Source organism: Lepidochelys kempii, chromosome 10 (assembly GCF_965140285.1).
Source record: "Lepidochelys kempii isolate rLepKem1 chromosome 10, rLepKem1.hap1, whole genome shotgun sequence".
Taxonomy (NCBI): Eukaryota; Metazoa; Chordata; order Testudines; family Cheloniidae; genus Lepidochelys; species Lepidochelys kempii.
Genome location: NC_136389.1, coordinates 37916541 through 37943383, shown reverse-complemented (window position 1 = coordinate 37943383; position 26843 = coordinate 37916541). Strand labels below are relative to the sequence as shown.

General features: G+C 49.0%; 2 protein-coding genes across 6 annotated transcripts in view; one reads left to right on the top strand and one right to left on the bottom strand.

The window, feature by feature from the left end:
• The window catches only part of LOC140918467 (uncharacterized), a 33147-nt gene extending 28655 nt beyond the window's left edge, over positions 1-4492 (bottom strand). For 2 of the 5 annotated variants that reach the window (XM_073362926.2, XM_073362931.2), the window contains exon 1: positions 4133-4328. The gene's annotated coding sequence lies outside the window, so the exon portion shown is untranslated. Of the gene's footprint in view, positions 1-4132; positions 4329-4410 lie in introns of those variants that run through there. The other 3 variants (XM_073362925.2, XM_073362927.2, XM_073362929.2) reach the window with 3 other exon arrangements.
• LOC140918468 (uncharacterized) overlaps positions 1-7335 on the top strand; it is an 85906-nt gene extending 78571 nt beyond the window's left edge. Inside the window, exons 9-10 of the transcript XR_013636412.1 lie at positions 1198-1452; positions 6697-7335. The gene's annotated coding sequence lies outside the window, so the exon portion shown is untranslated. The remainder of the gene's footprint in view (positions 1-1197; positions 1453-6696) is intronic.
• Positions 7336-26843: the final 19508 nt, after the last annotated feature.

Sequence of the window (26843 nt, the reverse complement as noted above, 5' to 3'; positions counted from 1 at the left end):
GTTCCCTCAGCCTCTCCTCATAACTCATGTGTTCCAGTCCCCTAATCATTTTTGTTGCCCTCCCCTGGACATTTTCCAATTTTTCCACATCCTCCTTGTAGTGTGGGGCCCAAAACTGGACACAGTACTCCAGATGAGGCCTCACCAATGTCAAATAGAGGGGAATGATCACATCCCTGGATCTGCTGGCAATGCCCCTACTTATACAGCCCAAAATGCCATTGGCCTTCTTGGCAACAAGGGCACACTGTTGACTCCTATCCAGCTTCTCGTCCACTGTAACCCCTACGTCCTTTTCTGCAGAACTGCTGCCTGGCCATTTGGTCCCTAGTCTGTAGCGGTGCATGGGATTCTTCCATCCCAAGTGCAGGACTCTGCACTTGTCCTTGTTGAACCTCATCAGATTTCTTTTGGCCCAATCCTAATTTGTCTAGGGCCCTCTGTATCCTATCCCTACCCTCCAGCGTATCTACCTCTCTTCCCAGTTTAGTGTCATCTGCAAACTTGCTGAGGGTGCAATCCACGCCATCCTCCAGATCATTAATGAAGATATTGAACAAAACTGGCCCGAGGACCGACCCTTGGGGCACTCCTCTTGATACTGGCTGCCAGTGGACATGGAGCCATTGAACACTACCCGTTGAGCCTGACAATCTAGCCAGCTTTCTATCCACCTTTCTTTCCCTGTCCTCTAAAGGTTACCAGCAGTAGCAACTTGCAGCCCATCTAAGCCTGTTGCTCCAGGGCCCTGCGCCAGGAGCCTAGCCTGGTGGCGACAACACCATCCCACTCCCACCTGGCTCAGCAGGCCACACAGGGAAGGCTGAATTCCTGAACTGTCCTGTCTCCCTCCACTTCATCTCCAGGCTTCAGAGTTCAGAAAAAGGGAAGGGGAGGGTACAGCAGGCCCAGAGCGTTTCCTTACAGCTCAGAAGGGGTGTGTAAGTTTCAGTACAGCCAGAAGCTGGCTGTGTATGTTTGAAGGCACCTGATAGTAAGGCAGCTGCATAGGGCCCTTCACGTGTCACCTGACACCAGGCTCCACAAAACTCAGGCTGACCCTAGTTACCTCCTTGCCCATCCTGTCCCTGTGTTTCTAGAGCGGGTAAACCAAGTCCTCTGTTATTACAACCCCTGTGGGAGGGAGAGAGGCAAAATTAATTTCTTTGCTAACTGCCATTTCCTTTCCTTCCTCAGACTGTGTGCAACTCCTAAGCTGCTTGCACTGTGTACACCATTTCATCTCTGCAAAAGGCTGATGAATGTGGCACTGCTGTAGGTGTATCTTTCTAGCCTCAAAGGGAACAGCCAGTCCCAGCTGGTCACTCTCTGATGATGCTCATGGGGCAGATGACCAATTCTCCACGGGAAAGAGAACAGCATGGCTGTTTCTGAAACCAGCTCTAGAAATTGGAGGTGGGGAGGAACTGAAAAACGAAGACGCTTAACCAGGTCAGACATTTTCCCTGCTTCACGAGGGTTTCTATTAAAAGTCACTCCATCATCTGCCTATTCCAGAGGATCTGATCTCAGTCTAGATGCGTGGGCAGGTGGCACCTGTGATAACTTCTAAACCAGGTGACATCATACACAGGCCTGGGAGCCAGACATTCTGTTGGCAGCTCCCACAGTCTGAGGGACCTTGAGCAAGTGACTTTCCCTCACTCCCCATTTGTACATGAGGGATAAGAACAATGGCCTGCTTCACAGCATCCTGGGAGGCTTCATTGGTTAAAGGTCAGTGGGATTTGCAAGAGGAAGGCAGAGCAAGACAAGGACTCCAGCTCTTTCTGCAGCCCACATCTACTGTGCAAACCACAGCCTGATACTGCACTGATCCATGGTGGGAGGTCACAGCAAACATTGCAACATCAGGGCATTGCAAGGCAAGCGCCGAGGCTCACGGTGATGTTGACAACCCAGGTACCCACACAGAATACATCTACGCAGCCCAAGTATGTCTATGCAGCCCAAGACAGTAAGCCTCCCAGCCTGGCTTGACACATGTAGGCTAGCGGGACTCGTGCTAGTGCTCTAAAAATAGATGTATAGACCGTGCTTTGAAGTTGCAGCTTGGGCTCTGAAGTCCACCTCCCCCTTTTTTCCCCCCATCTTCAGAGCCCAAGCTCCAGCCTGCAAAATCTAGGTCTTTAGCACTTAGTATGAAAGTGAGTCGGTCAAGATGGGAGGGGAGACTCAGAGCCACAGGCTGAATAGACATACCCCAACTAGTTAATTGCGGCTGAGAACGACTGATCAGTACAGAGCCAGCCCAGCTCAGCCAGCAGTGTGCTGTGTGCCTGCAGGGCATGAAGCTGCTAGTGGCTGGCTTCCATCCACAAAAGGAAGGATCAGCGTGGGTGACCCACTCTGCCCTGGGGAAGACTTCCCTCTTGAGCTGCCCCACACAGACTTGCTGCAGCCTCATACATGCTCTCCTTCCACTCACCCAACACATGCACCGCCCTGGCGTCCAAGGCTCATGACCACTCCCCAAGCCTGCTCCCCTCCATTAGGGAAACAGGACCAGGCACATCCCCTTCCCTCAGAAGCACTGCACACCTCCTTTGGGACACTTCTCCACAGGACATACAGAGTGGGCCCGATTTGTCACCAGCGAAGGGAAGTGGCCTTTTCCAGCATCAGCCCTGGCCCTCATGTCCACACACAGATGGGGAGGCTGACAATTTCAGCTGAAAGAGGTGGGCTGAGAAGGGAGAGGATCATACTAGGAGATGCCACCCCACGTTCTCTTCAGAGACTCTGGGTATGTGCAGGGAAATCAGTCAAGCTACAAGGGTTCAGCGCAAACACGAGACAAGATACCAGTCTCCTAAAGCAAGGGCCCAGCTATGCAGCAAACCCGAGTGCCACAGGGCCTTATTTAACAGCAGTGCTCTGGCTTTTTAATAAGAAGGGTTGGTTTTGCTTGTATAGACTGGCACAAACAGTGTTCTAATCACATTGCAGCCCTGAGACACGAGAGAGAGGAAGAGAAAAGTGAGCCACTACTTTATGCCAAAGGATCACAGGAGCTGGAGAATTTGGGAAACTGGAACTTAGGTTAGGTTCATTTAGGAAATTAAATTAGGCTTGAATAAAGACTGGGACTGGATGTGTCATCACACAAAGTAAAATTATTTCCCCATGTTTATTTTTCCACCTACTGTTCCTCACAAGTTCTTGTCAACTGCTGGAAATGGCCTACCTTCATTATCACTACAAAAGGTTGTTTTTCCCCCTTTCTCCCCCCAGTAGCTCACCTTACCTGACCACTCTGGTTACAGTGTGTAGGGTAACACCCACTGTTTTATGGTCTCTGTGTATATAAATCTCCCCACTGTATTTTCCACTGCATGCGTCTGAGGAAGTGAGCTGTAGCTCACAAAAGCTTATGCGCAAATAAATTGGTTAGTCTCTAAGGTGCTACAAGTCCTCCTTTTCTTTTTGCGGATACAGACTAACACGGCTGCTACTCTAAAACCTCTAAAGCCTGCTCAGTCATTACCGGGGCTAAATGGGGGAACAGGGTATTCTTCACATCCACAGTGCTTTTTTTTTTTTTCTTTTACACATCTTGGCTTCATTGATGCAAGTTCCAGAAGGTCAGGGACATCTACCAAATCTCAGGGAGGAGTTAAACAAGAAAGCTGGAGCAACACCCCGCCCTCAGGGCTACCTGCGGTGATTTCCTTGCACAGGAGAGAACAGGCGGGAGTTAGCAGGGTCGTTGCCTCCCTTCCAAGGCCGGCTCTGGGCAGTTCCGGGCTTTCTCCCCGTGCATCTTCCAGGCAGCAACGGGGGCCCAGGGAACCGCACTCCTAAGGCTTCGGGAGCCGCTTGAACGCCGTTCTTCCCGCGTCCCTTGAAAGGCAGCTCGCCCACCCCCTGGCGGAACTGGCCGACCCGCCGCCCCTGCTGCGGAGCTCGGAGCCAGGGCAGCACCAGGCCGGGGATGAGGAGCTGGGGGATCCAGGCTCCCTCGCGGTCCCGCGCTCCTCTCAAGCCAGCGGCCGCACAGCCGCCTCCGCCCCGGGAGCCGCGCAGGGCTCTGCAATCGACAGCCCCGCTCCGGCGCACAGGACTGAGGGGAGCCGCGACCCGCCCCCTCAAGGGACCCCTCGGCACGTACCTGTGCTGCGCCTTGCAAACTGCCCACTGCGGACGTGCTCGGGGGCCGTTTAGCTCCGCAGGGGTCCCCCCCCACACACAGGGTTTCTGGGACAGGAAATACAGAATTCGCAGAAGGCGTCGCTTTGAACAATGAAGATGGAGCAAAAAGGAAGTGGTTGTGTCCCGTCCCCCCACCCGGTTAATTTACTTCATTCTCCCTCTCGGATCCTTCTTCAATCGACTCCCCTCTGCGTCACTTTCCAGTGTAACCCCCCGATTCCTGCAGTAAACGCCTACCTGTCTCTTTAGGATCTCCCCGGACTCCCGGCAGTTCCCGATTTCCCCCTGCTCTGAATCCCCGCGGAGTTGAAGCCCAAACCGGCAGGGAGATTTGGCCACGGGATTGGAGCGGGCGAGGGCGAATTCTGTTTTCCTCCAATGAGTGATCCCAGGCTGGAGGGAAGGGAGAGAGCCAGCAGAGCTCCTTACACCGACACTGACCTGGCTCGGTGAGGGGGCTAGCTCAAGCAAACAAGATCGACTTTAAAAAGGCTGGTCTACACTACAGCGTTAGGTCAACATATGCCGCCTTAGGTCGAATTTATAACGTGCATGTCTGTAACAAAAAAAGTGGGGGGATAGCTTCCTCTGATGGACAGCCAGTTAGCTGTAAAATCCCTCCTGGTAGCTGTTCTTTACTTGCTTTACCTGTAAAGGGTTAAAAAGTCCCCCAGGTAAAGAAAAAAGTGGGCACCTGACCAAAAGAGCCAATGGGAAGGTAGAACTTTTTAAAATGGAGAAAGAAACTTTCCTTTGTCTGTTCTCTCTGGGCTGGAGGGTCAGAGCAGTCATGCCATAAGCAGCTAAGCAAGGTGTGATTATAAATCCTCAGATCATGCCTAGAGCTACTTAGCTGAACTCCAACCTGTGGACTCCTCTGTGCTAATCCCAGATGCTTTTGTTTGCTTGTAACCTTTAAGATGAACCCCCAAGAAAGCAATTTGGGGTGCTTGATTTTTGGAATTAGTCTTTTAAAATCTAGATGTATTTTCTTTCTTTTTGTTTTTAACAAAATTTACCTTTTTTAATAACAGGATTGTATATTTGGTGTCCTAAGAGGTTTGTGCATGTTGTTTGATTAACTGGTAGCCACAGCTAATTTCCTTTGTTTCCTTTTTCAGCTGTTCCCCAGAAGGGGGGGATATAAGGGCTTGAGGGCACTCCACAGGGAAGTATTCCTAAGTGCTCCTTCCTGGATTCAAAGGGGGTTTTGTTGTATTTGGGTGGTGGCAGCATTTACCAAGCCAAGGTCAGAGAAAAGCTGTAACCTTGAGAGTTGGGGTTCAGCCATGATGGTGTCTACACTACTGGGGCCTTTCTACCGACCCAAAGGGCTTGTAAAATCAACACTTGTACTCCCCCTCAGCAGAGGAGTAGCGCTAGAGTCGACCTTCCTGGGTCGAATTAGGGATAGTGTAGACACAACGCTGTGTAATTTGAAGGGATTGATGTCTCAGAGTGCTCCAATGTGACCACTCTGGACAGCACTTTCAACTCCACTGCACTTCATCCAGGTACACAGGAAAAGTCCCGGGAACTTTTGAATTTCCTGTTTGATCAGTGTGGAGAGCTCACCAGCGCAGCTGATATGCCTGCCCAGGGCTGCAAACACAGTCCAGCAGGGAGCATATTGGAGACGCTGGATCTGATTGCTGTGTGGGGAGAAGAGTCTGTGCAGGCAGAGCTCTGAACCAGCAGAAGAAACGCTGACACCTATGCCAAAATCACATGGGGGACAAAGGCTATACCAGGGACACACAGCAGTGCTGCTTGAAAATGAAGGAGCTCAGGCAAGCGTACCAGAAGACAAGGGAGGCGAACAGTAGCTCTGGTTCTGAGCCACAGACATGCTGCTTCTATGAGCATGTGATTCTTCATGGGGACCCCACCAGTACCCCAACACTTTCTGTGGATACCTCCCAGGGGCCTCAGGCGGCCACAGGCAACAACGAGGAGGACGTTGATGATGATGAGGAGGAGAATGCACAGCAGGCAAGCGGAAGATCCATTCTCCCTGACAGCCAGGACCTTTTCCTAACTCTGGAGACAATCCCCTCCCAGGACCTACTGTTGCAGGACCTTGAAGGCGGTCTCTGGTGAGTGCACACTTGTAATCACACTACAGGGGTTAAATACAATTGTGTTTAATATTTAATCCGAGGTAAACAATTGGGATACAGTGGCTGCCAGTCCAGCCAGGCAAAGGGAGCTCCCTGGAAAAGCCTGTTTATGTGCCAAGAGTTTCCCCACCAAAAAATGTCCCTGAGTGTGCCCTGACACCCACCACCTACCCTTTCTTGTGTGCTTACCATGCCTGCCTGCAAACTGAAATCTGCTACCCAGTGCTCTGCCGTGTGTTGTACCTTACTGGTAGGTGCTTCTTTTAAAAGACAAAATGTGGCCGTGTACCTCAGGGAATGTATTTACTGCTGTGAAGTGTTTCATTCATTGCAAGAGTTAACCTTCTGTTTTCAACAATGTATGTTCTGTAAGGCTACCCTTGTGGTTTTTGTTTCCTTGCAGCTGCAACCTTGTCTGTGGGTGCTTCCTCCACACCAGCACAAAGGCTGTCCCAGATCAGAAGGCGAAAAAAGAGGACAAGGGAAGACATGTTCTGTGATTTGATGTGTTCCTCTGAGTCTGACAGGGCCCAGCTGAATGCATGGAGGCTTACACTGTCAGAGAGCATGCACGCCGACCAAGAGGGCAGGAAAGCATGCAGGGAACAAGAGCGCAACACGCCAGAGGAGATGTTGTGTCTTATAGGAGAGCAAACAGCCTTGCTGAGGCATCTGGTTGAGGTGCAGGAAAGGCAACTAGACCTTAGAGTCCTGCTGTACCCAGTGATGAATCAGCTGCCCTCCTCACCAAGTTCCATGTGTCCTCTCCCAGATGTCCTAGAATGTGGGGGGGAAAGAGCTCCATTATCCCTTGAACTCAACTCCAGGGGATGGTTCATGAGCAGAAGGCTCTCATTCCCACAGCTTTGATTGCTAGATAGTGCAATTGTAATAAACTACATGTCCTTGCCCCTCCCCGCCATGTTATCAGGTCCGTGCTCCTCCCCGCCATGTTATCAGGCCCTTAGACCCAGGTTATCTTTGCTATTCATTGCTGTCTCTGTTCAGTGTTTGTTAGCATAATGAAAATGCATGGATTGAGGACAGGAGGCTCTTTATTCACTGTGCACACTGTGGTTGGTGGGAGTTTAATTTACAGGGCAGTACATGCGAAAAAAGAGGCAGCTTGGTAAGGAACAACACACAGAACAGCAGTGCTGGGTCATTCATGAAACTGGTTTTCAAAGCCTCTCGGAGATGCAGTGCGCCTCAATGTGCGTTTCTTATTACCCTGGTGTCTGGCAGCTCATAATTGGCAGCCAGGTGATCTGCCTCAACCTCCCACCCCACCAGAACTTTTCCCCCTTACTTTCACAGATATTATGGAGCACACAGCAAGCAGCAACAACAATGAGAATATTGCTTTCATTGAGGCTAACCTAGTGAGTAAACTGCACCAGCACCATGGGAGCAAGGGGTAGGCTGGGTCCCCAAGGATAACTATTGGCATTTCAATATCACCAACGGTAATTTTCTGGTTTGGGAAGAAAGTTCCTTCTTGCAGCTTTATGAAGAAACTGGAGTTCCTGCAGATGCACGCACCATGTACCTTTCCGGACCATCCCATTTTGATGTCAGTGAAATGGCCCTTGTGATCCACTAGCGCTTGCAACATGATTGAGAAGTACCCCTTGTGGTTTATGTACTCTTTGGCAAGGTGGTCTGGTGACAAGATAGGCATGTGCAGTCCGTCTATTGCCTCACCACAGTTAGGGAACCCCATCGAGGCAAAGCCATCCACTGTGTCCTGCATGTTTCCCTGAGTCACTACCCTTCTTAGCAGAAGTGAATTGATTGCCCTGGCTACTTGGATCACAGCAGCCCCCACGGTAGATTTACTCACTCTAAATTGATTCCTGATTGACCGGTAGCAATCTGGCATTGCAAGCTTCCACAGGGCTAATGCCACTCTCTTCTCAACTGTCAGAGCAGATCTCATTTTGGTATTTCTGTGCTTCAGGGCTGGGGAAAGCAATTCGCAAAGTTCCATGAAAGTGGCCTTACGCATTCGAAAGTTCTGCAGCCACTCCTCCTTATCCCATACCTGCATAACTATGTGATCCCACCAGTCCCACCAGTGTTTCCTGGGCCCAGAAGCAGCGTTCCACTGTGTCACAAGCCCAGCTGCCGCCGCCAGCATGTGCAAATTGCTACATTTTATGGCTTCCAGCATGTCTATTTACATCGCATCACAGTCTTCCGCACGGCGGCTCCTGGCTAGGCTCTGCAAATACCACAGGATGATGTGCGAGGTGTTTGCGATGCTCACAACAACAGTGTACAGCTGAGTGGGGTCCAGGCTTGCCGTGCTATGGCATCTGCACGGGTAACCCAGGCTTAGGTACGAAAATGATTGTTTGCCTTTGCTTTCAGTGAGGGAGGGAGGAGGCAAGTGCATCATGGGAGGCTGACAACATGTACCCGAAACAACCCACAAAAATGTTTTTGTCCCATCAGGCACTGGGAGACTAACCCAGAATTCCAGTCGGGAAAAGGAACTGATAGCTGCCCACAGTGCATTACTCCAGGAGTCGATCCGATACATCGTAGTGAGAATGTGCCCCGCTGACAGAATGTGCATAGTGGGGACATGCAGCATCAACTTTGTAAAATTGGAGCTAAATGTCAACTTAAATAAATTTGACCTAATTTTGTAGTGTAGACATACCCAAAGAAAGGCCGGTTTGTTGGCGTTCAGCGGGGACTAGGGAACTGCCTGGCTCTGCAGCACTCAGGCTACAGGGCACTTATTCCCCGCGGACACTTCTCCATCCATCACCTTGGAGTCAGAGCCAGAGCTTTATATTGGCCCTGCTGAGCAGCGGCCCTCTGAGTGGACCGGCACAGGGCAGGCCCATTTTGCTCTGCCCCTGGATGGGGAGAGGAAGGGAAGGGAGCGCTCTCGAGACTTGCAGGCCAGCTAGTTATGGACAGAAAAGGGGTTATGTAAAAATAGAGCCGTCTTACTCCACAGATCGGCTTTTAGTCTGTATCAGCCTCTCACTGGCTAGCTCCAAGGCCAGTTTGTTCCTGTTTTATTCCTGGGGGAAGGAGATGAAGTCTGCTCTGGCTCCTGTGCAACAGACTCCTTGCCTAAAGTCCACTGTCGGAATCGGTCCCCTAAGGTACCCACTGGGAATGAATCTTTGCCCCAGCTATACCTTTCAGCCCCCAGCACCGGCGATTAGAAAGGCCATCTTTCATTGCCTGCAGAGTGAGCTCATTTGGCCTGGAAACTCTTGAGAAATAGCCACAAGCCCCATGAAACCATCGTGACCGTCATTTTTCAGACTAGAACTACACTTTAATTCTGCAATGGCCTCTATAACTGCACACACCCCCCTCCACACACACACATATACACACACACCTTTCCCAGACACCAACCCCTCAGTTGCCATGGGCTGCTGAGATCACACAAGGAGATTTTTAAAAAGTCTACTTAGGTATCAGACACCCAAGTGCTACTAAAAATCTCTCTTTGCTATGCAGCAATTGCTAACATTGCTATCCTTCCTACATTAACAACTATATTGATATTGTATTGAACTGGCTAGTATGTCTGTGTGCCACTGCTATCCCTCAGGCCTGCAAACCACAATGATAGCTCTGCAAGAGGAGGAAGAGGGGAGCTTCATATCAATTTGCCATTCCTCACCCTCCCCCCACAAAGTGAACAGTCTCTGCAGACTTCCATAGGCTAATGCAGAGAGTACAGAGGCTGCCATCCGAAAATCCATTCAAAAAGGCAATACAGTTTCCTCATATGGTGGATTCTGTTCGGGGCTTCCCACATCCTGGACCATCCTGACATGGTGCATTACAGGGATAACTGCAGGAGATACCCTAGATAAGATTTGCTGAATAACCTGGGATAAGAAGGAGATTCTTCTTCTGTGCTGAACTCCCAAACAAGTATTTAACAGAGAGACAGTTCAGCTGCAGGTGGGTTTGTTCCTAATGAGGAGAGTGACTCAGCGATTCAGGGCTCTGGTGTCTTTCTTGTGGTACGTCCCTGGAAACCAGCATTTACCATAGTAAAAACCAAATGGGCTGCCAAAAGCATCAAGCTCATTCCAGGCATGTTAGTCTCTGCTGGCTTTACCTGCTAAGTGTGTCAGTGTCCCAGAAGCTGCCAGGGCACTCGCAGACTTCTTGCTGTGTGTCCCAGGAAGGGAGAAATTAGACTTTACCAATGGGCAACAGAGAGATATCTAGTTTTTTTTTTTTACCTTCTTTCCACCCCCACCCCCTTTATTCTACTTCTGGGTATATAACAATATATATACATTGGCCTTTTCGCCAGGCAGGACTCTCTAAGCATAAACAAAGATGATGGATGTGACCGCTTCCCCACGGCAGTGCCCTGTCAGTGCCAGCTGGGACGCCAGCAGTGCCCGCTTCCCCATGGCAGTGCCCTGTCCATGCCAGCTGGGACTCCAGCAGTGCCCGCTTCCCCATGGCAGTGCCCTGTCAGTGCCAGCTGGGACACCAGCAGTGCCCGCTTCTCCACGGCTTTGCCCTGTCCATGCCAGCTGGGACTCCAGCAGTGCCTGCTTCCCCACGGGAGTGCCCTGTCAGTGCCAGCTGGGACTCCAGCAGTGCCCGCTTCCCCATGGCAGTGCCCTGTCAGTGCCAGCTGGGACACCAGCAGTGCCCGCTTCCCCACGGCAGTGCCCTGTCAGTGCCAGCTGGGACACCAGCAGTGCCTGCTTCCCCACGGGAGTGCCACAACATTATCAGTGCCAGCTAGGATTTCAGCAACTCAAGCTTCCCCATGGTAGTACCATTGCCTTGGTCAATGCCTGCTGGGGCTCCAACAGTGTGAGCTTCCTCACAGCAGTGCCCTGTCAACATTCTTATGTTTTAAAAATGACAGAGCTATTACTGTTTCTAGCTACTCTGAGTACACTGCAAAGCCATGGGATGGGTTTGTTGAATCAGGGGTTAGCTGGTAATGGAGCATGGTCTGTTAAGTAGCAGATACAGGGGCTCAGCATCTGCTCTCCATAGACACTAAAGAAAATACACTGAGGAGGAGCAAAGTGAGCATACGGATTTGCCAGGCTCCATTACTGCCTGCCTACTGCCCATCTGCTGATGGGCTCACCTGTTGAATGTGAAATGGATTCTCTCAGCGCTCGTGGATGGTGTCCTGCTTTGGACCAACTCTGTGAAATGAATTGCCCTGCCCCTGGGCATAAATACACCAGTACAAAGTACATGCCAAGCAGGTGCAAAATACTACTGGTAGCCTCTTGCCTTCACTTTGCCCTGGTGTGTAGATGACCGCCCAAGGCACAGGCCAATGACAAGTTGACCCTAGGGCCTTGAATGCTTGTGGTCCCTCTGCCCCATTTGTTCCAGCTGGGTATGGTATACGTCACTTCCTGTCCTAAACTGTTGGTGTGAACTGGTAAACAAGTTCTGTGAACTCCTCCAGAGGTGGCTGCATTTCAATTACAGGTAAAGTGACACCTGTGCATTTCTGCCTGGATTTTCAAATAAGACAGCAAACATTTGTAATACCTAGCTCTTTTCATCCATAGATCTCAAAGCACTTTACAAAGGAAGTCAGTATCATTATCCCCATTTTACAGATAGGGAAACTGAGGCACAGAAAGGGGGGGGGCAACTTGCTCCAGATCATCCAGCAGGCCAGTGGCAAGGCCAGGAACAGAACTCAGATCTCCTGAGACCCCGTTCAGTGCACAAGCTACCAGGTCACACTCCCTTCCTTATGAATATGTAGGGCCCAATTCAGCCAAGTGCTGAGCACCCAGGACACTCCCTGACTTTCATGGGCATTGAGGAGGCTCAACATAGCAGAATTGGGTCCATCCTAGTTGACAGGTACTACTGTATGTAACTGGTAAACATGGATATTGGGCGTTTTCAAGCCTACCTAATTTTCAGGTACTTCTAAAAATCAAAGGGCCAATGCCCTATAAAATAAACATGCAATGTATTTAATACTTGCAGATTATATCAGACTTTTGTCTTAGCTCTCAAAGCATTTGACAAAGATTTCATTACTGCCGTTTAACAGACAGGGAAGCAGAGGCATGGAGAAGTGAAACAAATTGCCCAAGGTCACAGAGAAAGTCAGTAGCAAAGCCAGGAATAGAATTCAGGGCTCCTGACTCCCTCATCTGTACTGACCTCTAGAAAATGCTTTCTTCTGTACAGTAAACCAAAGATAAGGAAGGAAATCTATCTCCTGATGGAGTTGTTTAATTTAATTGTAAAGATTTGGAAGCTTTGGTCTTCTGGCTTCTTTTCAAGCTATCATGAGGTCTTTACATAACATGAAATCCGGGAAATAGTTCTTTGGAGGAAACTCCCTTTGTGGTGAGAGATCTTATGCCATCCTTGCAAAAGGCTGAGTTTCCGGGCCCTACTTGTAATAATCAGAATCAAATGACATTCTGTCAGCCCTTGCAAAAAAATGCAGAATCATTCCAAATTCACACACACACTGCTAAGGCTCAGTACTACAGCAGGGCCAATCAGGGATTTTTCAGGGTTTAGCAATTGTCAAACAAACAAACAACATTTTTAAAAAAAATCAGTTTGGGGTGACCCAATAATGAAATTTTTAGTAAAATTAGTGAGGGCAAAAATCATTTCAGGTTAATTAAAGCCTTTCATTTGATTTGAGCATTTTTAAAATATTTATTTTTTCAAATAAAATTAAAGGAAATTTCAAAATGAAACATTTTAATTTCAAAAACATTTAAATAAAACATTTGAGGATTTTTTGTCTAAAAAGGATTTTTTTAACCTAAACAATGTGCCAAAGTTGATATAAGTTTGCAAAATATTTCAGTCCACCTGATTCAGCATTTTTCACTGATAATATTTTCATTTACAAAAATTCACCAGCACTTCTGTTTCTACCCCCTCTCCCCACCCAACTACAACCCAAGCAGTGTCTATGGAATTATTTATAGCAGTGGTTTTCAACCAGTTTTCATTTGTGGACCCCCTACAACATTTCAAATGGAGGTGCGGATCCCTTTGGAAATCTTAGACATAGTCTGTGGACCCCCAAGGGTCCCCAGATCACAGATTGAAAACCACTGATATATAGGTTTCCTCCCTTTGCCACACTACCATCTGGTGGATGAGTGTGACTCATAGGCTTTGGAAAGCCCACACACCCCATTTTTATACTTCAGCTTCTGTGTTTACTCCAGAAGCCTGAGTTGCTGTGAGGCAGAGCACCAGGGAGCTGTGATGAGGTGGGATGGTGGAGAGCAGGTCTGCCATTAGGAACCACCCATCTATGTGGAAGTCCTAAACAAAACTACATCTGTATCCCCGATGGGAAAGGCTCTTGGCCAGTCCTGTGAGAAGGGGCTCAGGAGAACTTAGACCTGAGTTACTAAGGGTATGTATACACTACGAAATTAGGTTGATATTATAGAAGTCGATTTTTAGAAATTGATTGCAGTCAATTGCATATGTCCACACTAAGCGCATTAAGTCGGCAGAGTGCATCCTCACTACCGTGGTTAGCATTGACTTTCGGAGTGCTCCACTGTGGGTAGCTGTCCCACAGTTCTCACAGTCTCCGCCACCCATTGGAATTCCGGGTTAAGCTCCCAATGCCTGATGGGACAGAAACATTGTCGAGGGTGGTTTTGGGTACATGTCGTCAGTTGCCCTTCCCTCCATGAAAGCAACAGCAAACAATTGTTTCGTGCCTTTTTTCCATGTGGATGCCATACTGCTTTCAGCAGACGGTGCAGTAGGACTGCTAACCGTCATCATCCACCGCTTCTGCTGCAACTCTGCTCTCCTCCTCTCATGAATCCACCTCACAGGTCCTCTTGTCATTCTCTATAAATATCTATTCTCGTGGCATCCGTCGTCAGCGACCACTTCCGCTGCAAGTCTGCTCTCCTGCAGACGCCATACCACAGCAAGCATGGAGCCCGCTCAGGTCACCGTGGCAGTTATGAACATTGTAAATACCTTGCTCATTATCCTGCAGTATGTGCAGAACCAGAACCTGCAAAAGCAGGTGAGGAGGCAAGGGCAGTACGGTGATGAGAGTGATGAGGACATGGACGCAGACTTCTCTCAAAGTATGGGCCCCAGCAATTTGGACATCCTGGTGGCAATGGGGCAGGCTCATGCTGTGGAATGCCAATTCTGGGCTTGGGAAACAAGCACAGACTGGTGGGAACGCATAGTGTTGCAGTGTTGCAGATTCCCAGTGGCTGCAAAACTTTCACATGCGTAAGGGCACTTTCATAAAACTTTGTGACTTGCTTTCCCCTGCCATGAAGCACAAGAATACCAAGATGAGAGCAGCCCTCACAGTTCACAAGCTAGTGGCGATAGCCCTCTGGAAGCTTGCAAAGCCAGACAGCTACCAGTCAGTTGGGAATCAATTTGGAGTGGGCAAATCTACTGTGGGGGTTCCTGTGATCCAAGTAGCCAATGCAATCACTGAGCTGCTGCTATCAAGGGTAGTGACCCAGGGAAATGTGCAGGTCATAGTGGATGGCTTTGCTGCAATGGGATTCCTTAACTGTGGTGGGGAGATAGACAGAATGCATATCCCTGTCTTGGGACCGGACCACCTTGGCAGCCAGTACGTAAACCACAAGGGGTACTTTTCAATGGTGCTCCAAGCACTGGTGGATCACAAGGGATATTTCACTGACATCAAGGTGGGATGGCTGGGAAAGGTACATGATGCTTGCATCTTCAGGAACTCTGGTCTGTTTGAACAGCTGCAGGAAGGGACTTACTTCCCAGACCAGAAAATAACTGTTGGGGATGTTGAAATGCCTATAGTTACCCTTGGGGACCCGGCTTACCCCTTAATGCCATGGCTCATGAAGCCATACACAGGCACCCTGGACAGTAGTCAGGATCTGTTCAACTATAGGCTGAGCAAGTGCAGAATGGTGGTAGAATGTGCATTTGGACATTTAAAAGTGTGTTGGTGCAGTTTACTGACTCAGTTAAATCTCAGCAAAACCAGTATTCCCATTGTTATTGCTGCTTGCTCACAGTCTCTGTGCGAGTAAGGGGGAGACGTTGATGGCGGGGTGGGAGGTTGAGGCAAATCACCTGGCCACTGATTACGTGCAGCCAGACACCAGGGCAATTAGAAGAGCACAGCAGGGCGCGCTGCGCACCAGAGAAGTTTTGAAAACCAGTTTCATGACTGGCCAGGCTATGGTGTGACAGTTCTGTTTGTTTCTTCTTGATGAAAACCCGCCCCCTTGGTTCACTCTACTTCCCTGTAAGCCAACCGCTCTCCCCCCTTCAATCACTGCTTGCAGAGGCAATAAAGTCATTGTTGTTTCAAATTCATGCATTCTTTATTAATTCATCACACAAATAGGGGGATAACTGCCAAGGTAGCCCGGGAGGGGTGGGGGTGGAGGGAAGTACCCGATGGGGTGGTGGATGAGGGGAGAAGGGAAGGACAAGGCTACACTGCACTTCAAAACTTATTGAATGCCAGACTTCTGTTGCTTGGGCAGTCCTCTGGGGTGGAGTGGTTGGGACCCTGGAGGCCTCCCCCTCCCCACGTTCTCGGATGTCTGGGTGAGGAGGCTCTGGAACTTGGGGAGGAGGGCGGGTGGTTACATGGGCTGCAGTGGCGGTCTGTGCTCCTGCTGCCTTTCCTGCAGCTCCACGAGATGCCAGAGCATATCAGTTTGATCCCCAGTAGCCTCAGCATTGCATCCTCTCATCAAGCTGCCGCCACCTCTCCTCTTGCTCCCGCAACCTCTCATCTTGCTCATCCCTCCTTTCCTTGTGTTCATTTTCTGGTTTCCTGGACTCTGCCATTGTTTGCCTCCACACATTCTGCTGAGCTCTTTCAGTGCGGGAGGACTGCCTGAGCTCAGAGAACATTTAATCGCGAGTGCGTTTTTTTCACCTTCTTATATGTGCTAGCCTCTGGGACGGAGATGGTAGGGGGAGCATTGAAACATTTGCAGCTGAGGGAGGAAAAAAAGGGAGAGTAGTAGTTAAAAAGACACATTTTAGAGAACAATGGGTAGTCTCTTTTACTGTGAACCAAGCTGTTAACATTACATAGCACATGTGCTTTCGGTACAGGGTCGCATTTTGCCTCTTATATTGAGGGCCTGCTGGTTTTGTGTGAGAGATCACACATGCAGGGCAGGGCAACAGAATTCGGCTTGCAGGCAGCCATGGTAAGCCGCAGTCTTTCGGCTTCTTCAACCTTCATAACATGTGGGAATGGTTTCAAACAGCAGCACCCTCCTTTCCCATACCAAGCACCTGTTGGGTTGGCCATTTAAAAGGAGGGGCTGCGGTTTTTGGGTTAACGTGCAGCACAACTTTTGTTTAGCATTTTTGGAGTGCAGATATTTGTAATTTAAAGTAATAATGTGGAGTTAGCGGTGTGCACTTTGTGTTTTGTGTTGTGGTTGATGTTACGATTTAGATATTCACCTGCCTGTAAAAGCCAATACTTTAAGAATGTAGGTATATGTTTATCATTTAGCTAGTAATAGAGGTATACAAGAAAGAATCTGTGTAAGGGCCTTCTCTCACTGTCACAGTGTGAGGCCCTGTTCTTAGGCCAATGCCTTTGGCTAAGCAGCAGAGGCAGCCATAAGCTGGGAAGCGACTGGTCACATCCTCACATTCCAAACTAGTCAATATGGGGCTGTTAGCAAGGTGATCCGATCTATCACCTCCAGAGAAAGGGAAGAGCCTACAAGATGTAAAAGGAAATTTAGTTGGATAGTTTCCTCTCTGGTAAGAACTCACTTATCAATAGACACAGCTGGGAAACCCTTATGTCTTTATAGATGTAGTTGTGAAATCCTCACTTCTGTGTTGTTTTGTCATTATAGTTCCCACTTTGCTATTGTTTATTTGCATGGTCTCTGTCTGGTTCTGTGATTGTTTCTGTCTGCTGTATAATTAATTTTGCTGGGTGTAAACTAATTAAGGTGGTGGGATATAATTGGTTAGCTAATCATGTTACAATATGTTAGGATTGGTTAGATAAATTTCAGTAGAATGATTGGTTAAGGTATAGCTACCCCTTCCTGCTTCTCCATGTGGGCACCAATGATACTGCCAAGAATGACCTTGAGCGGATCACTGCGGACTACGTGGCTCTGGGAAGGATAAAGGAGTTTGAGGTGCAAGTGGTGTTTTTGTCCATCCTCCCCGTAGAAGGAAAAGGCCTGGGTAGAGACCGTCAAATCGTGGAAGTCAACGAAAGGCTACGCAGGTGGTGTCGGAGAGAAGGCTTTGGATTCTTTGACCATGGGATGGTGTTCCAAGAAGGAGTGCTAGGCAGAGATGGGCTCCACCTAACGAAGAGAGGGAAGAGCATCTTCACAAGCAGGCTGGCTAACCTAGTGAGGAGGGCTTTAAACTAGGTTCACTGGGGGAAGGAGACCAAAGCCCTGAGGTAAGTGGGGACATGGGATACCGGGAGGAAGCATGAACAGGAGAATACAAAAGGGGAGGGCTCCTGCCTCATACTAAGAAAGCAGGACAAACAGCAAGTTATCTCAAGTGCCTATACGCAAATGCAAGAAGCCTGGGAAACAAGCAGGGAGAAATGGAAGTCCTGGCACAGTCAAGGAATTATGATGCGATTGGAATAACAGAGACTTGGTGGGATAACTCACATGAGTGGAGTACTGTCATGGATGGATATAAACTGTTCAGGAAGGACAGGCAGGGCAGAAAAGGTGGGGGAGTTGCATTGTATGTAAGAGAGCAGTATGACTGCTCAGAGCTCCGGTATGAAACTGCAGAAAAACCTGAGTGTCTCTGGATTAAGTTTAGAAGCGTGAGCAATAAGGGTGATGTCGTGGTGGGAGTCTGCTATGGACCACCGGATCAGGGGGATGAGGTGGCGAGGCTTTCTTCCAGCAACTAACGGAAGTTACTAGATCGCAGTCCCTGGTTCTCATGGGAGACTTCAATCACCCTGATATCTGCTGGTAGAGCAATACAGCAGTGCACAGACAATCCAGGAAGTTTTTGGAAAGTATAGGGGACAATTTCCTGGTGCAAGTGCTAGAGGAACCAACTAGGGGCAGAGCTCTTCTTGACCTGCTGCTCACAAACTGGGAAGAATTAGTAGGGGAAGCAAAAGTGGATGGGAACCTGGGAGGCAGTGACCATGAGTTGGTTGAGTTCAGGATCCTGACACAAGGAAGAAAGGAGAGTAGCAGAATACGGACCCTGGACTTCAGAAAAGCAGACTTTGACAACCTCAGGGAACTGACGGGCAGGATCCCCTGGGAGGCTAATATGAGGTGGAAAGGAGTCCAGGACACCTGGCTGTATTTTAAAGAATCCTTATTGAGGTTACAGGGACAAACCATCCCAATGTGTAGAAAGAATAGTAAATATGGCAGGTGACCAGCTTGGCTTAACAGTGAAATCCTTGCTGATCTTAAACACAAAAAAGAAGCTTACAAGAAGTGGAAGATTGGACAAATGACCAGGGAAGAGTATAAAAATATTGCTCGGGCATGCAGGAGTGAAATCAGGAAGGCCAAATTACACCTGGAGTTGCAGCTAGCAAGAGATGTTAAGAGTAACAAGAAGGGTTTCTTCAGGTATGTTAGCAACAAGAAGAAAGCCAAGGAAAGTGTGGGCCCCTTACTGAATGAGGGATGCAACCTAGTGACAGGGGAAATGGAAAAAGCTAAAGTACTCAATGCTTTTTTTGCCTCTGTCTTCACAAACAAGGTCAGCTTCCAGCAGCACAGCATGGGGAGGGGGAGACCAGCCCTCTGTGGAGAAAGAAGTGGTTCGGGACTATTTAGAAAAGCTGGACGAGCACAAGTCCATGGGGCCGGATGAGCTGCATCTGAGAGTGCTAAAGGAGTTGGGGGATGTGATTGCAGAGCCATTGGCCATTATCTTTGAAAACTCATGGCGATTGGGGGAGGTCCCGGACAACAGGAAAAAGGCAAATGTCGTGCCCATCTTTAAAAAAGGGAAGAAGGAAGATCCTGGGAACCATAGGCCAGTCAGCCTCACCTCAGTCCCTGGAAAAATCATGGAGCAGGTTCTCAAGGAATCAATTCTGAAGCACTTAGAGGAGAGGAAAGTGATCAGGAACAGTCAGCATGGATTCACCAAGGGCAAGTCATGCCTGACTAATCTAATTGCCTTCTATGATGAGATAACTGTCTCTGTGGATGAGGGGAAAGCAGTGGACATGTTGTTCCTTGACGTTAGCAAAGCTTTTGACATGGTCTTCCACAGTATTCTTGCCAGCAAGTTAAAGAAGTATGGGCTGGATGAATGGACTATAAGGTGGATAGAAAGCTGGCTAGATTGTCAGGTTCAACGGGTAGTGATTAATGGCTCCGTGTCTAGTTGGCAGTCGGTATCAAGTGGAGTGCCCCAAGGGTCAGTTCTGCAGCCGGTTTTGTTCAATATCTTCATTAATGATCTGGAGGATGGTGTGGATTGCACCCTCAGCAAGTTTGCAGATGACACTAAACTGGAAGGAGAGGTAGATAGGCTGGAGGGTAGGGATAGGATACAGAGGGACCTAGACAAATTAGAGGATTGGGCCAAAAGAAATCTGATGAGGTTTAACAAGGAAAAGTGCAGAGTCCTGCACTTAGGATGGTAGAATCCCATGCACTGCTACAGACTAGGGACCAAATGGCTCGGCAGAAGTTCTGCAGAAAAGGACCTAGGGGTTACAGTGAATGAGAAGCCAGATATGAATCAACAGTGTGCCGTTGTTGCCAAGAAGGCCAATGGCATTTTGGGATGTATATGTAGAGGCATTGCCAGCAGGTTGAGGGACGTGATCGTTCCCCTCTATTCAACATTGGTGAGGCCTCATCTGGAGTACTATGTCCAGTTTTGGGCCCCATACTACAAGAAGGATGTGGAAAAATTGGAAAACGTCCAGCGGAGGGCAACAAAAATGATTAGGGGACTGGAACACATGACTTATGAGGAGAGGCTGAGGGAACTGGGATTGTTTAGTCTGCAGAAGAGAAGAATGAGGGGGGATTTGATAGCTGCTTTCAACTACCTCCAAAGAGGATGGATCTAGAATGTTCTCAGTGGTAGCAGATGAGAGAATGAGGAGTAACGGTCTCAAGTTGCAGTGGGGGAGGTTTAGGTTGGATATTAGGAAAAACTTTTTCACTAGGAAGGTGGTGAAACACTGGAATGTGTTACCTAGGGAGGTGGTGGAATCTCTTTCCTTAGAAGTTTTTAAGGTCAGGCTTGACAAAGCCCTGGCTGGGATGATTTAGTTGGGGATTGGTCCTGCTTTGAGCATGGGGTTGGACTAGATGACTTCCTGAGGTTCCTTCCAACCCTGATATTCTATGATTCTATGATTCTATGATAGCTAAGAATATTACTATATAAATTAGGGGCAAACAGGAAGTAAGTTGGGATTCGAAAATAAGAAAAAAGGAACTAGGATTTAAGCTTGCTGGAAGTTCACCCCAATAAACATTGAATTGTTTGCACCTACGGACTTCAGGTATTGTTGCTCTCTGTTCATGCGAGAAGGACCAGAGAAGTGGGAGAGTGAAGGAATAAGCTCTCTAACATCTTGGTGCCGTGACTTGGATACATCTCATCAGATAGGTGAGTGGCAGCCTGTAAATCCCCCGCCCCAACAGTCTGCGTAGCTGCTTGGAGGGGGTATGGGGAGCTCTTGTAATGGTAGTTGCAGGTTCTGGCAAGCTGGGGTAAAGGATTTTTTGAACAAATGGATAAGGAAGAATCAGGGCCCATACCAGGTGCAGGGGTTCACCTGGGATGAGATTGAGAAGGAGATGGGAGAGGTTTTGGGAGATCTCAAGGGAAAGGATTGTCGGAAAAAGGGAATGGTATCACAAGGTTCGTGTGCTGGGATGGCATACTGGGTAAAAAGGGAAGCCAATCTCCTCCAACACATTAAGGATTTGGAGGGGATTGTGGATCAGCAACGGATTTTAACAGAAAAATCCGTGTTAGCAGTAGAGGTAGCAGATTTGAAGGCACGGGATGATGCACGGACAGAGGAGTCTTGTGAGGCAATCCTGAGAGAGAGGGATGAACTGCTGGGGAGAGTAGGAGACTTAGAGGAGGAATTGTATCATTGTAAACATGGGGGCAATGGACTTGGGGACCCCAAGCCATCCGCCCCACTAATGGAACTGAGGGAGACACCTCCACCACCCTACCCTGAAAAAACTCTGTACCCACTGCTGCCAGTGGACGTTGTAAGCCGGCAATCCACAGTTACAGCCCCTGCAAGAGAGGCTACCCGGGAGGAACTGCAGAAGGCAGGAATAGTGGCCCTGGTTGCAGGGTGGGGGGACCATGCCCCACAAGTAGTAGAACAGGCAGAAATCCACCCCTTGTCCCTGAAGGACCGGGAGGCAGTACTGGGCCGCTTGGGAAAGGTACCCCGGGTTGATTGGGATCAGTTTGTGCTGTGGCTAGTGGAGGTGGGCAGAGAGATGGAGGGTCTAACTCGTGAGGACCTGGTGATCATATGGCATAGTCTTCTGGGACGAGGCACCTTGGGAATCGATGTGGCAGGAGTGGCACACCCATTTCTAATCTCTGGACAGGAGGCAAAACAGTTGTTTGGGGTGTACTCTCATACTGCGGGGATGAATAAGATGAAGCGAATCCCTGGGGAAACAGGGCGGGATACACTTAATCTCATACAGGCATGGGCAAGGTGCTGGGTGGATCCCCTGGACGGTCCATGGGTAATGCCCCAGGCAGGAGCACCGGGACCTGGTGGGGGTGTGGAGCAGGGTAGGGGTGTGGAATTGCTGGAGAAATGGTTGGAGCTGAGCGATCCGCAGTTTGTTGGGCATTTAAAGTTGCAGCATCCTGACCTTGCTCCCAATCAGCTACCCCAGTTTCTGGAACAGGCAGATGTGTGGAGGCAGATGCATCAGGGGGGAAAGCCAGTCCATGCTATTACTCAGGGGATCAATACAAGGTGAAAAGGGATGGGTCACCCCAGAGAGGAGGAGGTAGAAGGAGAGGTTGTGGCTTTGGGGGGTAGTCAGGGATGAGTGGACAGCTATAGAGCAACAGGTCCAGAGACTGCAGGCTAAACTGACTACCCAGGATCTTACCAGATCAGGGGAAAGTGGCCCCGGAGGCCAGGGGACTGGGACTGCCTGAAATGCCAGACACACAGTTTTGCTTGGAGACAGGAATGTCTTTGGTGCCAGGACCCCCAGTCCCCTTGTGAACCAGTGGGAGGGACAGAGGTGGGTGCTGCAACTTAGGGGTACCCTGGGAGGCGTCCTGTCCATGTTCTCAGTTTAGGACGGGACGCATCTGGTTGCCCCACGCTCCAGGGGGCAATCGAAGGGAGTCCCATGAGAGATTTTTTGATAGACGCTGGAGCAGCCATCATCTTAACCACATGGGGGCAGGGGAGACCCTCAGAAGGGACTGTGACAATTGTAGGGAAAACGGGAGGGGAGACACAGTTAACCCTGAGGCGTGGACAGATCAAAGGAATCCGGGGGGAAGGGGAGATTATGTGGGGTCGTAATGATATGCTTAATCTGTTGGGGGCAGGAGATTTACACAAACTGGGATTTGTAATGGATTTAGCCAATGGGGTGTGTTTACTGAAGCAGACGCAGGATGGTCAGGGCTATACCATTCCTATGAGGATAGTCACTATGGCCATTAAAGCGGTGCATGCCCTCCCACTACCCCCGGCTGGGTGGGAACACATCCCGTGTGGGCGAAGGATAACCTGGATTGTGGTAGGGGCAGCATGGAGGTACTGCTGGAGGGAGGGGACCCTCCCCCACAGAAACCGTATCCTCCTCAGGAGGCATTGGCAGAGGTGGGGGCAACTATTGCGGAGTTGGAACAGAGGGGACTGATTCGGGCAGTTGCATCCCCTTGTAATGCTGCTGTGTGGCCAGTGAGAAAGCCAAATGGTACTTGGTGCCTCACTGGGGATTACAGGGCACTAAATGCTCTGGCCAATTCACCAGCCTCAGTGGTGGCAGCGTACCCTGAAATGTTGGCCCGTATTGGACCCCAGTTCCGAATTTTCACTGTTTTGGACATAGCTAACGGGTTTTGGTCTCTGCCACTAGCTACCTCGTGTGAGTATAAAACTGCATTCACATGGAGGGCAGACAATTCTGCTGGACAGTTCTACCCCAGGGATATTGGGACTCCCCTGCAATTTTTCACAGATACATGAGACAGGCTCTGGAGGGGGTGGATTCAGCAAGGTGCATACAATATGTAGACAACCTGTTGCTAATGTCAGGGACAGAGGAAGAAGACAGGGAACTAACCAAGTAGGTCCTGCAAGCTTTGGCAAGAGCAGGGTTGAAGGTCAATGGGAAAAAGGCTCAGATGGGACAGACAAGCGTGACCTACTTAGGAGTGGAAGTGTCCCAGATGGGAAGGGAAATCGATAAGGGAAGGGTGCAACTGATTCAGTCCCTGCCACTGCCTACAGATGTTAAAAGCTTGCAAAGTTTTCTGGGTCTAACTGGATTTTGCAGGGATTTTGTGGCCAATTGTGCAGAAATAACCCTGCCTCTATTTGACCTACCCCGAGCCTCAACTTTGGAATGGTCAGAAGAGTGTACTGAGGCAGTGAGAGTGCTAAAGGAAAACCTGGCCAGAGCTCCAGTGCTGGCCTCCCCAGGTGGGGAGAAACTCTTTTCTCTGTACCCTTTCGTATCTGATGCTACCATTGGTTGTGCATTAACACAGGAGTATGGAGCAAAGGACCGACCTGTGGCCTTTGCCTCTTGACTTTTGAGTGCTGTGGAACTGAAGGATGGTGTGAAAAGGTGCTGTTGTGCTCCTACTGGGGGGTAGGGAATTTCAAATACCTCACGGGAATGCAGAAAGTAATAGTCTGATCTCATCATGACCCCTGTGGCTGTTAAACATGCACACTATCTTACAGGGACCAGTGAGTTTGCAGCATACTGCCAAATGGTTGCTGGCTCGACAGGTAGAAAACATTAAAGCAGAAGTGTTAAAGGAACCCATAGTCTGGGTAGCTGGATTACATCTGGCTGGCACCGCCAGCCCAGGTAAAACCCAACATCAGGTGTTTTGGGCATCTAACCCCAATCAGGTAAAGGAGGGGACACTGGTATGGTTTTTGGATGGAAGTTGGAGGTATCAAGGGGGACGGAAAACTGCAGGCTTAGCTGTTGTGGAAATCAGAGGCAATGAGACAGTCAGCACCATTGGTTTCTCACTAGAAGCAAGATCAGCTCAGGAGGCAGAACTGGCAGCCTTGCTAACAGCTTTAAATGAAGTGGATCCCAAATTTGAGCCAGAATGTTGGGTGGTGGTAGATTCAGATTACGTATTTCGTGGTGCCACATTAATGCTGAGAAAGTGGGTGGATAATCATTTCAGGGCAACCGACGGCTCCACAATCAAGCATGCTACCTCGTGGAAGCGAGTGGAGGAGCTCAGTCACTGTTTTACATGGATCAATGTGGTAAAGCTAAAGGCACACAAGAAAACAGGACCCCTAAGGAAAGGAAATAATCTGGCTGATGTAGAGGCCAAGCGGGCTGCAACAGAGGCACCCCCATGGCCCTGGGAGCCAGAAGAGAGTGTGCCTGTCACAGTGTTAACAAGAAGCGGGGTGCATACAGATCAGGGAGGGAGAATTTGAGAGTTGCAAGAATCTGATCCTGGACTGGAAGGCATCATGAAACTTGGGGACAAGCATGTGCCAAAGGTGGAACTAATGGAAGGGATTTGGTGTGTCTTAACAACTGAGGGACCAGTAATGTTGTGCCCTCAGGGAATTCAGATGGCTTTCTTAAGCAGAGTGCATGGAAGCTTGGCAGGGGGACACCCCGGGTTTGAGGAGGCACAGGGACCTTTAAAAGGTTGTGCTGGTGGCCAGGAATGGCAGCTGATATAAAATCACATCTGGAACGTTGTTTGGACTGTGCCAGGCACAGCCCACCTCACAAGGTGCTAAGGGGAGAATTAATGAGACAAGCCCCAAGGGGACCATGGGAAAGAATACAAATTGACTACACAGGACCCCTACCACAGATCACAGGAAAAAACGATTCATGTTGGTGGTAGTGGATGCTTTCAGCAAGTGGGTGGAAGCTTTTCCCACAAAGTATCAAACTGCCCGGGTAACTGCTGAAATACTGGTAAATGAGGTATTCACTCGCTGGGGGGTCCCAAAGGTGATTGACTCAGACCAAGGAGCTGTTTTCTGGTCAGATCTGTTAGGGGAGCTATCAGCCCTCAATGGAATCACACAGTTGTTTCATATTGCTTATCACCCACAGGCTGCGGGGCAGGTGGAAAGCATGAACTGCACCATTAAAAGTGAGCTAAGAAAGGGAGTGGAAATGGGAGGAAAAAACTGGTCACAGTTACTGCCCTTTGTCTCAATGAGAATAAGGGCCCGAGAATCAAAGATCACAGGATTTTCTCCATATGAAGCTCTCATGGGAAGGCCCATGGAACGGTGGGAAAATCTAGTTACCAGTACCTGGGGAAGTCACTACACACGGTGTAACACAAGAATGGATTTTAACTCTAATCGAACATGTAAAAAAAGTACAGCAGGCGGTGGTCTGGCGAGACGAGCAAGGAGCAGCAAGAGTCAAAGCATGGTATGACCTTCCTGGGGAGCGTGATCTACTCATGGTGGGAGATCTAGTGATGTACAAGATTCCAGGTCAACACCATCCATTCCCAGCTCCTAAACGGTAGGGCCCCCATCTTGTCCTTGACCAATTTGGGCCCAGTCTGCTATTCCTGGGTACAGAGAATGGAGGATGGGAGTGGGTTCACTGCATGCAAATAAAAAGGTATAAACAGGGGATTGGGAAAGGGGATGTGTAAATTTTGTTATGTGTGTATTAAAGGTTAACTCGAAAAGGAGAAAAGGATGAAAATTCCCTGGCCCTGGATGGAACAATTACTAGTGCTAATCACAATTGTCACATTTACAAATTCTATTCAAATCCCACAATGTGAAGTGTCAAAAGGAGGAAACACATGGATGGCTACACATGCAACATGTGGTAATAAAGCTAATGAAGACTATGAGAATCTCCCCATAGAAAGATATACCACTAATACTCCAAGAGGAATTTGGCAGTGTTGGTATATGGTTTATGGATTAGATGTGGGAATCCCAACCAGGTGGAGAATTTCAAATTTATCAGGAAATATTGCATGGTACTCCCTGGGTGCTGCCATGATTAATGATAGTGGAAAACACAGTTACCCAGCTATGTGGTTTTTTACAGAGGATCCAAAGAATATTAACCCTCTGGTCTCTTGGAGCAAATGAACCCTCTTGGGAAAATAGGGCCCCACATTTAAGGTGTGATGTTACCATATGTAACCACATGGTATGTCCATGGAAGATAATCCCTGAAGGTGTGAGTGTTGTGTACATATTACATTAGGTGTAAAATCCACTTTGGGATGCTGGGTGTATGATGAGTTAACCATTTTACAGAATGTAACCCTACAAATGATATGAATGCCAAGTTGGAAGAATCCAAATTTAAAGTGGCCACAGCGTGG